At 50.6% G+C, this 12695-nt stretch overlaps 1 protein-coding gene across 1 annotated transcript in view; it reads left to right on the forward strand.

Annotated features, from left to right (window-relative positions):
• The window catches only part of ELP3 (elongator acetyltransferase complex subunit 3), a 112684-nt gene that overhangs the window by 47458 nt on the left and 52531 nt on the right, over window positions 1-12695 (forward strand). The gene's annotated exons all lie outside the window — the stretch shown is intronic.

Here is a 12695-nt window from a genome sequence, read left to right on the forward strand (position 1 = left end):
AAAACACACATTAATTTTCAATAACATAACTTCCGTACACTTATTTCCTCAGACCTCCTCACACTTCCCCTCCTTGTATTCCAATTCAGTTTGTTAGTTCAGCAAATCCTTACCATTAAACTTTTACCCATTTGTTAATCTCTTTTTTTTTCATGTCTCCTAAAGCATTACGGCTGGAAACCACTTAGTTTCTATCCAACATCCTTCTAACATTCGTTAATTTTACAATATTTCTGTAAATAGTCTTTAAATTTCTTCCAGTCTTCTTTCACTGACTCTTCTCCCTGGTCTCGGATGGTTTGAACTCGTTTTGGCTGCTGTGGCGTTGGTCTCTTACTGTGGTCCTTTCTTGGGGTTGGGGGAAGACACAGTTCAGAGTCAAGGTTGAAGGGCTGAAAAGGTATCCAAGGTCCCTTCCCCATGAACCCCCTGATTCCCTTTTCTATCAGGAACCTGGCTAACTTGTAATAATAAATTTTATTTATACCCCGCCCTCCCCGGCCAGAGGCAGGCTCAGGGCAGCTAACACCAGTAAAATTACAGTAAACACATAATAAGGGAGGGGGCAGAAACACCAATTTAAAATACAGGTTAAAATGCAATTTAAAATGCAGCCTCATTTTAAAAGTAGCCCATAGATCAAAACCATAAGGGGAGGGAAGACATAAGGGTCAGACTGACCCCCTCCTGACCCCCATCTAGCCCAATGGTTGCCATTAATTTGATTTGAACTGATTTTATAATGAAATGATTTTAGAATGTTGCAGGATTTTACTGTTGTTAGCCGCTCTGAGCCCGGCTTCGGCTGGGGAGGGCGGGATATAAATAAAAATTTTTTATTATTATTATTATGCTTCCCATATGGCAGAGGGAAGGGCAGTCCAGAATGCCAGGTGCAATGCTCCGTAGGGTGCACGACTGCAAGTAATATTTCCCCAGGTAATCTAAGCTGGGAAGGTGGAACATCTGTGGCTGCCCAGCTGCTGTTGAACTCCCAGCTCCTATCATCCACAGCCTTCATGGGCAGTGCCCAGGGATGATAGGAGTTACAGTCGAACATCACCTGTTGCATCTCCGGGTCTCCATCCCTGATCTGAGTGATGCTATATATGCTACGACAGGGACTGGTGGTCTTTCAGTTAACGGTCCTCGCTGAGAATCGGCGGAGAGGTCCCATCGCTTCCGAGATCTTCATTGTTAAATAGATTAGACGGATTATAAATCTTCCAATAATAGCACCGGCTGCCTGAATGCTTCCTGTCTTGTGTGAGGCTTCATTTAGTTCATCATCTATCTCTGCGATAATGAGAATCTGAAGATGGAGCGCCTTGGTAATCTCTCTCCCTGGAATTGCCAAGCAGATCAATAGCCATGTCCGGGGGGTTTTGGTTCTTTATGCACCGCTTGAAGGATGCGAGATCGAGAATGCAGCAACGTCAACAGTTGCCCTGAGCAGAGGGGAAATACTGCTTTCCTGACAGTATTAGAAGTTGTGTGTGTTTTTTTCTAGAAGTTGGAGTTTTCCACTGTGCTGGAGGCGGCTTATTCTTCCAGCCCGATGTGCTTGGACCCCTTAGGCGTTAAGATAAACCGTTCCACAGTTGAAGGCAGCAACGCTTCGGAATGCCAGTTGCTGGAAGCCAGTCTTCCCCATGCCCCAGAATTCATTTTTTAAACTTAATCGAAGTATATATATGCCGTTAAAGCTATGGTTTGCCAAGTAGTGATGTATGGAAGTGAGAGCTGGACCATAAAGAAGGCTGATCGCCGAAGAATTGATGCTTTTGAATTCTGGTGCTGGAGGAGACTCTTGAGAGTCCCATGGACTGCAAGAAGATCAAACCTCTCCATTCTGAAGGAAATTAGCCGTGAGTGCTCACTGGAAGGATAGATCCTGAAGCTGAGGCTCCAAGACTTTGGCCACCTCATGAGAAGAGAAGACTCCCTGGAAAAGACCCTGATGTTGGGAAAGATGGAGGGCACAAGGAGAAGGGGACGACAGAGGACGAGATGGTGGGACAGTGTTCTCGAAGCTAGTCACATGAGTTTGACCAAACTGCGGGAGGCAGTGGAAGACAGGAGTGCCTGGCGTGCTCTGGTCCAGGGGGTCACGAAGAGGTGGAAACGACTAAATAACAACAACAATATATATGCCACCAACTCACATAAAATACCCAGGCAGTGTAATAATAATACAGCCAATTCTATTATTAGAAGAATTATAATCTGTCTAATCTATCTAACAATGAAGATCTCATAAAAACAAAGCAGAACGGTCGTTAAAATGATGGAAGAAGAGTAAACAGCTGCATAGGCCTGTCTGCATGAAAAGGGCTTCAGGAGGCGCCTGACACTGGAATGCAGCAAAAAGAGGGGGATTCCCAAGCACATCTTTTCCTGCGTTCGTCTCTCCTCTCAGTTCTGTTCCTATCAGGGGATGATTAGCTGCTTGTGCTTAAAATAGTGCCCCTTCAGAGTTTGTGCGACCCCACAAACCTCTGTGTGTGACAGAGCTCCTCAGACATGTCTGCTCTAGTCACTTGTAGAGTCCGACAGTGGCTGTCTGCGGAAGCGCTTCCAGCAAAGAAGTTCCTTAACGGAAACGCGTCTCCTGGACTCACGACGTGACAGCTTCCGGCGAAGCATAGGTCTCCCTGCAGTTGCTTCTGACACCTCCCCGCTATTTTCGCTCGAAGTGTCTCTCACCCCTTTCTCTCCCCTGCTGCTTCCTGCCTGGGCTGCTGCGTCTCTCTCAGCATTACTGAGATCCTCCTCCAGAGACCCCGCGCTCCCCCTGCTGGTCCCTGCTTTGGCTGTTGACTCTCTCCCAGTCTCTGGGAGCCCTACCACTTCCCTTTCCTCCGATGTCAGTTCCCTGACATCCACCTCCCCTCCAGGGCCCCCCTCTCCCCCGCCCCTACTCTCTCCTCTTGGCGGTGAGGAGCTGAAACCCCTAAAAGAATCCTCTTCATCTTCCGACGTCTCGAACATTTCCCTCCATCGGTCTTCGTTCCGACTCGCTGAATCCTCCTCCACCTCGGAATCAGCGAACCCCTCCAACTCTTCTTCTTCGTCGGTGGTGGCGAAGTATTCCCTCCGGAACCTCGCCACTGGCTGGGGTTTCCGAGGGAATCTCTGATGAAAAGTTTCAATCAAAACCTCGTCATCTACATCCTCTGCCCTGACCCAGGTGTTTTCCGACTCCGGCTCCCCTTCCCACATTACCAAATACTCTACTTGCTCTCCCCTCCACCTGGAATCGAGAATCTCCGCTACATGGTAGCTGTGTTCTTTTTCCTCCATAGCTGGTCCCCTATTGACCCTCCCCTCTCTGTCCCCTATATACGGTGACAGCAATGATCTGTGGAACACTGGGTGCAACTTCATGTGGTTCGGTAACCGGAGTCTGAAAGCCACTGGGTTGACCTGTTGCATGACTTCAAATGGGCCCAGCCTTTTGGGTCTTAACTTCTTACAACCTCCTTTAAATGGTAACCCTTGGGTGGACAACCATACCTGGTCCCCCACCCTAATGCTTTCTCCTTCCCTTCTGGTTTTGTCTGCCTGCCTCTTATATTCCTCCTTCGCCCTGTTTAAATTAAGTTGGAGCTGGCGATGGATCGCTTCCATTTCTTCAACGAACTGTTCTGCGGCTGGAACGCTCCAGTTCTCCCCCTCCCCCCCTGGGAAGGCTCGGGGATGACACCCGTGATTGGCCAAAAAAGGGCTCATTCCCGTGGACACGTTCTCCGCATTGTTATAGGCAAATTCTGCCAACGCCAGCTTCTCCACCCAATCATTCTCTCTGTCATTCACATAACACCTCAAATATTGCTGGAGGACACCATTAGCTCTTTCCGCCTGCCCGTTGGTTTCTGGATGGCGGGCAGTGGAAAAATTCACCTCTACATGCAATAAGCTCATGAGCTTCCTCCAGAACCTGGAAGTAAATTGTTTCCCTCGGTCCGAAACCACCCTCAAGGGGGCACCATGCAATCTAAACACATTTTCCACAAACAATTTAGCGGTTTCTTCTGCTGTGACCGCATGTGAGCAGGCTATAAAGTGGGCCATCTTGGTTAACAGGTCTACCACAACCATAATGGCTGTCTTCCCTTTGGACCTGGGCAGATCAGTCATAAAATCTATTGCCACTGCCTCCCATGGTCTTTCCGGCGTGGGTAGTGGTTCTAATAAACCTGCCGGTGCCCGCCTCTCCCCCTTGGCTCGTTGACATCGGTCACACCCTCTCACATACTCCCTCACATCTTCCCTGACCTTGGGCCACCAGAATTCCCTGGTAACCAGCCACATGGTTTTGTGTTGCCCAAAATGCCCTGCTGTGGGGCTATCGTGCAGTTGCTTGAGTACCTTTTCCCTCAATTCTCCTTCAGGTACGTATAACGCTCCCTTGTAGTACAACGCCCCGTTTCTCTCCTCAAAACCCCCGGGTTTGTCTCCCTCCCTCCTGAGACTCCTGAGTTTGTCCTGGGCATATTCATCCTGCACCGTTCCCTCTATCAGTTCCCTTAGCCCCACCAATGCCGCCCCACACACCCAGCGGTCCTCGGGAATGACATGGGTCTCTTCGGGTGCACCCTCTCCCTCCAAATATTCAGGTTTGCGTGAGAGAGCGTCCGCCCTAACGTTCTCCGGGCCTGGTACGTAACAAATCTCAAAGTTAAATTTGGAGAACTCCTGGGCCCATCTCAACTGCCGTTGGTTGAGCACTCGCGCAGTTCTCCAATACTCTAGATTCTTATGGTCCGTGCGCACTTGCACCTTCTGTTGTGCACCAATTAGTAGGTGCCTCCATCTCCGGAAGGCCTCATAAATCGCAAGAAGTTCCCGGTCGTACACCGTGTAGTTTCTCTCAGATTTGTTCAGCTTTCGCGAAAAGAAGGCACACGGTCGCCACTCGGACCCCTCCTTCCCCGGCTGCAGAAGAAGCACCGCCCCTATGGCTCTGTCAGAAGCGTCTGTTTCGACCCTCAGCTTTTTTTGTAAATCCACATGTAGAAGTTGTTCGTCAGAGGCGAAGGCCTTTTTCAGTTCCTCAAACGCTCGCTCCGCCTCCCCCGTCCAAACAAACTTCTTTTTGCTGCTGAGACAGTCCGTGATGGGCGCCGTCAGGTGAGCGAAGTTTCGGATGAACTTACGATAAAAGTTTCCAAACCCTAGGAACCTCTGCACATCCTTCTTAGTCTTGGGTGTTTTCCATTCCAGCACCGCTTGAACCTTGCCGGGGTCCATGGCCAACCCCTTGTCTGACAAGCGGTACCCCAGGAATTCCACCTCCTTGGTATGAAACTGACACTTCTCCAGTTTCACCCACAGTCTGTTGGCTTGCAGCCTGCTCAACACTTCTCTGACGTCTCTCACATGTTGCTCCTCATTCTCCGAATACACCAACACGTCATCTAAGAAGGCCACGCAATTCTTGTAGAGCAAAGGCCCCAGTACATGGTTCATAAAGGCTTGAAAACACGCGGAGCCTGCTTGTAATCCAAAAGGCATAACGAGATATTCAAATGCCCCCAAAGGGGTGAACATGGTGGTCTTCCATTCATCCCCTTTCCTTATACGTATCAGGTTGTACGCCCCCCTTAGGTCCAGCTTTGTAAAAATCTTTCCTTTTCGCACCCTGGTCAAAATATCATCAATCCTGGGCATAGGAAAAGCCACCGGCTCTGTCACTGCATTTAGGGCCCGAAAGTCACATACCAGCCTCGGCTTGTCCGTGTTTTTTTTATCCACAAAAAACACTGGGCTACCCCCCGCTGCCTTGGACTCTCTGATGAAGCCTCTCTTCAGGTTCTTGTCAATGAACGCTCGCAACTCCTGCATCTCCCTGTCTGACATGGCATACAACCTGCCTACAGGAAGCTGTGCTCCAGGGAGTAAATTGATCTGGCAATCAAAGGGCCTATGCGGGGGTAGTTGGTCAGCTTCCTTCTCGCTGAACACGTCGCTGAGATCAGCATACTGTGATGGCACCTTCCCCTTCTCCATCACTTCCGTCCCTGCTAGGGTGGCTTGGGCCCCTGCTGACCCCTTTTCCCCCCTGCAGTGTTCTAAGCAATGTGCGGAACCGAAGGAAACCACTCTTTGATGCCAGCCCACCAGCGGATCATGTAGGGCTAGCCAGCTCATTCCCAAAATAATGGGAGCGCCTCCCAAGGTGGCCACATTAAACGCTATCAGTTCTGTGTGCCTTGCCACCCTCATTATCATTGGGATGGTCTGCAAGCTGACGCCTCCTCCCAACAGTTCTCTGCCATCGATCGTGGTCACCTGCAGGGGGTTGCTTAAGGGGATAGTCTGTATCTGGTGTTCAGCAGCAAACTCCTTGCTCATGAAATTGCAGGAGCTGCCTGAGTCCAACAGCGCCTTTATTTTTAGGGGGTGTCCATTTTGCAGCTCTAGAGACACTTCAATCACTAGAGCAGGTCGAGGAGCTTCTGGCACTGGCACTTGGGGAAGGGGCACTTTCACTGCTCTTTGGCCTGGCTGCAGTGCCCTGCTGGCAACCAGGCGTTGGCTTTTACCTGCTCCGTTTCTCCCTGCTCTTCCCCCTCAACAGTTCCCACCATCCCTTGCCATTCCTTCCTCTGGGGGCAGACTCTGGCAAAGTGGCCTGGCTGTTGGCAGAGATAGCATTTCCGGGGTCCCTTTCCCTCCTTCTTCGCCCCCTCACTGGGCTTTGAAACTGCGCGCGCGCGGGCTGTTCCGATTTCCATCGGCTCTGCCGGCGGGAAAGCTGGCTCAGGAATGTCTGGAATGCGTAACTCCTTCCAACGTTCCCCTCTCCCTTCCCGCCTCTCCAAGGCTCTTGCCTCCTGGCGCGCTCCAATGGTCAGCGCAGATTTGGTCAGCTGATCCATAGACACCGCCCTGGGGCTCCTGGCCAGCTCGTCTTTCACAGCTGAAGAAAGACCTTCTTCAAATAGCATCTGAATGGGTGCTGCCGATAAATCCCACCCCAATCTGTGAATCAGCATGGTAAATTCAGTCCAGTACTCACGGACAGATCTGCTTCCCTGCTTGCAAGCCATCAGCTGTCTGCGCACTACCCCCTCCTCAATATCGCTGGAGAACATGATATCCATTGCACGAAAGAATTTCATAGTGTCCTTCAGGATATCGTTGTGCGTTGCCATCAGGGGTCGAACCCAATCTCGCGCCCCCTTCTCAAGATGCCCAATTACGAAAGCAACTCGGGATTCCTCATCAGGGAACTCATCAAACTGCACATTCAGGGCATATTGCATTTCAGTCCTAAAGGCATGGTAATCCTTGGGGTCCCCCCCAAACTTCTGCACTAATCCTGGTACCTTTCTGGGGAACTGAGTGGTTCTCCCCTTCTTGTCTGCATCTTGAGCCCTCCTCTCCTCGAGCCTCGCCGTCTGCAGCGCAAGTTGGACCTCCAATGCTCGGCATCTGTCTTCCAAGCTTGGACCAGCTCCACCCCCTGCGGCTCCGGCTCCTGCTGGGTCGCTCATGATGCCTTCTCCTGCACAGGCAGCGTACAGAGACTGTCGGACTGCTATCAGGGGATGATTAGCTGCTTGTGCTTAAAATAGTGCCCCTTCAGAGTTTGTGCGACCCCACAAACCTCTGTGTGTGACAGAGCTCCTCAGACATGTCTGCTCTAGTCACTTGTAGAGTCCGACAGTGGCTGTCTGCGGAAGCGCTTCCAGCAAAGAAGTTCCTTAACGGAAACGCGTCTCCTGGACTCACGACGTGACAGCTTCCGGCGAAGCATAGGTCTCCCTGCAGTTGCTTCTGACACCTCCTCGCTATTTTCGCTCGAAGTGTCTCTCACCCCTTTCTCTCCCCTGCTGCTTCCTGCCTGGGCTGCTGCGTCTCTCTCAGCATTACTGAGATCCTCCTCCAGAGACCCCGCGCTCCCCCTGCTGGTCCCTGCTTTGGCTGTTGACTCTCTCCCAGTCTCTGGGAGCCCTACCACTTCCCTTTCCTCCGATGTCAGTTCCCTGACAGTTCCGAACAACAAGTGTGATTCATGGATCATCCTCGCCCCCTCCCTCCCTCCCTCCGTCTACCCCCTGGGTCGCCTCATTTTTCATCTGTGACGACAACTCGCAAGTGCGCCTTTTTATTGCCTGATGCGGTCTTGAGGTGCAGGCTCTGTTAAAAACCTCATTAATCCTGCCGAGCACTTGATTTATGCCAGCTATTAATCTGATCGTTTTATAAACTCCCCTGCTGGCCCGTCAAAGCGAATTGCCTCGGCCAGCCATTGCCAACCCGAGGCCCCCTCCACTTGTCTTGGACTGCCGCTCCCTAACCATTGGCCATGCTGGCTGCGACTCAGTGGGAGTCCAGCAGCACCTGAAAGACGCCATGTCAGCAAAGGCCAACTTAAACCTTTAGGCCAGTGTGGTGTAGTGGTTAAGAGCGGTGGACTCGTAATCTAGGGAACCGGGTTCGCTTCCCCGCTCCTCCACATGCAGCTGCTGGGTGACCTTGGGCCAGTCACACTTCTCTGAAGTCTCTCAGCCCCACTCACCTCACAGAGTGTTTGTTGTGTGGGAGGAAGGGAAAGGAGAATGTGAGCCGCTTTGAGACTCCTGAAGGGGAGTGATAAAGCGGGATATCAAGTCCAAACTCTTCTTCTTCTTCTTCTAAGTAAGGGGGTGGACCACCAGAACTGATGGATGTACAACAAAGATGAATGTTGGAGGATTGAAGATGAATAAAAGAAAATCCTTCACACAGCACACGGTTAAATAATAATAATTATTATTATTATTATTACCCCACCCATCTGGCTGGTATTCCCCAGCTACTTTGGGTGGCTTCCAACCAAATATTAAAAACACAATACAGCATTAAACATTAAAAACTTCCCTAAACAGGGCTGCCTCTAGGTGTCTCCTAAAAGTCAGATACAGTGGTACCTCGGATAACAGACACTTCAAGATACAGACTCCGCTAACCCAGAAATTGTACCTCGGGTTAAGAACTTTGCTTCAGGATGAGAACAGAAATTGTGCGGCAGCAGGAGGCCCCATTAGCTAAAGTGGTGCTTCAGGTTAAGAACAGTTTCAGGTTAAGAATGGACCTCTAGAACGAATTAAGTTCTTAACCCGAGGTACCACTGTAATTGTTTGTTTCCTTGACATCTGATGGGAGGGCGTTCCACGGGGCGGGCGCCACCACCAAGAAGGCCATCTGCCTGGTTCTCTGTAATTTCGTTTCTCGCAGTGAGGGAACTGCCAGAAGGTCCTCGGAACTGGACCTCAGTGTCTGGGCTGAACAATAGGTATAATAATAATAATAATAATAATAATAATAATAATAATAATAATAATAATTTATTTATACCCCACTCTGAACTCACTTCCCCAGGAGGCAGGGATGGTCACCAACGTGGATGGTTTAAAAGAGGATTAGACAAATTCATGGAGGAGGAGAGGTCTAGCGATGACTACTAGTCGCAAAGGCTGTGCTTTGCCTCCACAATTGGAGGTACCAATTGTTGGAAACCTTAGGAGGGGAGCGATGCTCTTGTGCTCAACTCCTGCTTGCATCTGAGAAGAGGATGTTGGACCAAATGGGCCATGGCCCTGATCCGTCAGGCTCTCCTCATGTTCTCAGGCCAGGACTGCAGTTTCAGGCTGTATCTCCATCCCCATCATAAATCTGTGCAGGCGAGCTGCTGGGCAGGCTGCAGAGAAGGAACAGGGCATAGGAGATCACGGGAGACAAGTGTCAGGGAAAGGAGAGCTTCGGGAAATGGGTGGCTGGAGAAAAGAGGAGTTCTGAAGCAGAGGCGGTGTGGAGAGGGCTGTTTCTCTTTGTAATGGGTTAGGAGGGTTGTTCCCAGTGGTTTTCCCAGTAGTGATGTACAGAAGTGAGAGCTGGATCATAAAGAAGGCTGATCGCCGAAGAACGGATGCTTTTGAATTATGGTGCTGGAGGAGACTCTTGAGAGTCCCATGGACTGCAAGAAGATCAAACCTCTCCATTCTGAAGGATATCAGCCCTGAGTGCTCACTGGAAGGACAGATCCTGAAGCCGAGGACCCAATCCTTTGGCCACCTCATGAGAAGAGAAGACTCCCTGGAAAAGACCCTGATGTTGGGAAAGATGGAGGGCACAAGGAGAAGGGGACGACAGAGGATGAGATGGTGGGACAGTGTTCTCGAAGCTGCGAACATGAGTTTGACCAAACTGCGGGAGGCAGTGGAAGACAGGAGTGCCTCGCCTGCTCTGGTCCAGGGGGTCATGAAGAGTCGGACACGACTAAACGACTAAACAACAACAACAACAAGGAGGGTTGTGGGACTAGAAGGGCATCTGGCCAGTAGAGCAGGATGTGCCTGAACGTCTCGTACTGGCGCAAACTGGCCAACGAACCCCTCAGGCCTCTGGCGCTTCTGCTGAAGCAGGGGTGGGGAACCTCAAGCCGGGGGCCAGATGTAGTCCTCGCTGGCCCCCAGGATCCTCCACAGGCCACACCCCCTCACTGGTCCTGCTTGGCACCACGTTCTTGCCCTGGCTGTGGGGTGTGTCTGCTGAGGTTTGCCTAGGATGGAGGAGAGAGGGAGTGTGCGTAGAAACTAGCCTCCTGCACAAAGGTAAGGTTTTCATTTGTTGCCCTGCCTGCTTCTGCCTCTGGCCCTGCCCAATACTGTCGTGTGGCCCCCAGAAAGCTGCGCAAAAGGGAATCAGGCCCTCGGGCTGAGAAATGTCACCCACCCCTGTGCTGTAGATCTGTAGACGTGGATTTAAAAACTTGAAATAAAAGGGAAGGAAGGAAGCTGCCTTCTCTCCATCCTTGCATGAACAAGACAACTTGATCCTGAGTCGTTTTTAAACTGGCACTGCTAAATCTCCCATCCCTCGAAAACCTGCCTTTTTTGGCAGGCAGCAGCGACTGTGTGCCAAATCCGTCCTGTGACTTCCCCACAGGCACATTATCAAGGTCAGGCCAGAAGGTGTTGAGGTGATCAGGCCTCTGAAAATGCTTTCTAGAGCTCTGTTCAACACTCCCTAAGTGCCTGAAATAATCGCTTTCAATTGCAGACAAATTGCAGTCAGCTGAACTATGGACAACTTAATGGCTGATCTCTCTCTCTCTCTCTCTCTCTCTCTCTCTCTCTCTGTCTCTCTCTCTCTCTCTCTCTCTCTCTCTCTCTCTCACACACACACACACACACACACACACCTTCTCCTTTTGATAAATAAGCATCTTGGCAGCAGGCACTAAATATTTTTAAACTGTTTTCCTAGATCTTGGTGGTCGTGTGTTCCTCACACTGTACAGCCCCAAGCACAATGTGTGTGCATGAGCTATGGACTGTGTGTTGCAGGCTTATTCCCACCCCCAAACACCAAAACTTCCTGGCCATTCTATGAATAATTGACAAACTTCAGCTTCTTTCTTTCTTTCTTTCTTTCTTTCTTTCTTTCTTTGCAACTCAAAATCAACAAAATTCCCCAACCCTCACCCTGCCAGCAAGGACTGCTTATGAATCATGAATCCATAGTTCACAGGGCAACTTAGAGGTCTGAGCAATGAACCTTTGCAGCCCTCGCCTCCATTCTGCCTATGGATTAATTGTTTCTGTTGCATCCCTGACATTTCAAACATGTTAAATAACTGCAAGAGGAAAAGTCAGCGGTGTTCGTTTAATGGTGGCCCTCTCACCTCTGAACCCAACTGCAAATGGCCAAATTCCAATATAATGTTGATCCCAAGCCTGAAGCCTCGTGCTCTCACAGGCCATCACTCACCCAGAGCATCCTCATGCATGAGCAGTTCTTGCGACTCTGGAGAGAGGCAACGGTGGTTGCAAATCATATTGCCCTGACCTTGCCACAAGAGCTGATATTCCTTTTCTAGCTGCATCCTAGACTCAGCCCTGGAAGGACAGATCCTGAAGCTGAGGCTCCAAGACTTTGGCCACCTCATGAGAAGAGAATACTCCCTGGAAAAGACCCTGATGTTGGAAAAGATGGAGGGCACAAGGAGAAGGGGACGACGGAGGACGAGATGGTGGGACAGTGTTCTTGAAGCTACCAGCATGAGTTTGACCAAACTGCAGGTTGCAGTGGAAGACAGGAGGGCCTGGCGTGCTCTGGTCCAGGGGGTCACGAAGAGTCGGACAAGACTAAATGACTAAACAACAACAACAAGCCTCCTTGAGCATTGTTTTAACTGTGGAAAGGCGGCATAGAAATAAAATGATGATGATGATGTTCAGAATACAGCCCCAGCCTCAGCGGATCCCCGCCTCACGTTTAAGGGATAGAGCTCAAAGGCCCTGCCATAGCAGTTACACCAGAGGCCCGCAGGGGTACGAAGGTGAGGGGGAGACCCGGAGACCTCCAGGAGAGAAGGAACGAAGAGGCCCTCAAGGAGGGGAGACAACCCCTTCGCCGCCCACCCTGGGAGCCCAAGGGGGAGGGAACGCGGCAGCTAAAAAAGCCAATGCCATTCTGGGCTGCATCAATAGGAGTATAGCATCTAGATCAAGGGAAGTAATAGTGCCACCTGGAGTACTGTGTCCAGTTCTGGGCACCACAGTTCAAGAAGGACACTGACAAACTGGAACGTGTCCAGAGGAGGGCAACCAAAATGGTCAAAGGCCTGGAAACGATGCCTTATGAGGAACGGCTAAGGGAGCTGGGCATGTTTAGCCTGGAGAAGAGGAGTTTAAGGTGTG

Source organism: Podarcis vaucheri, assembly GCF_965113315.1.
Source record: "Podarcis vaucheri genome assembly, chromosome: 3".
Classification (NCBI taxonomy): Eukaryota; Metazoa; Chordata; class Lepidosauria; order Squamata; family Lacertidae; genus Podarcis; species Podarcis vaucheri.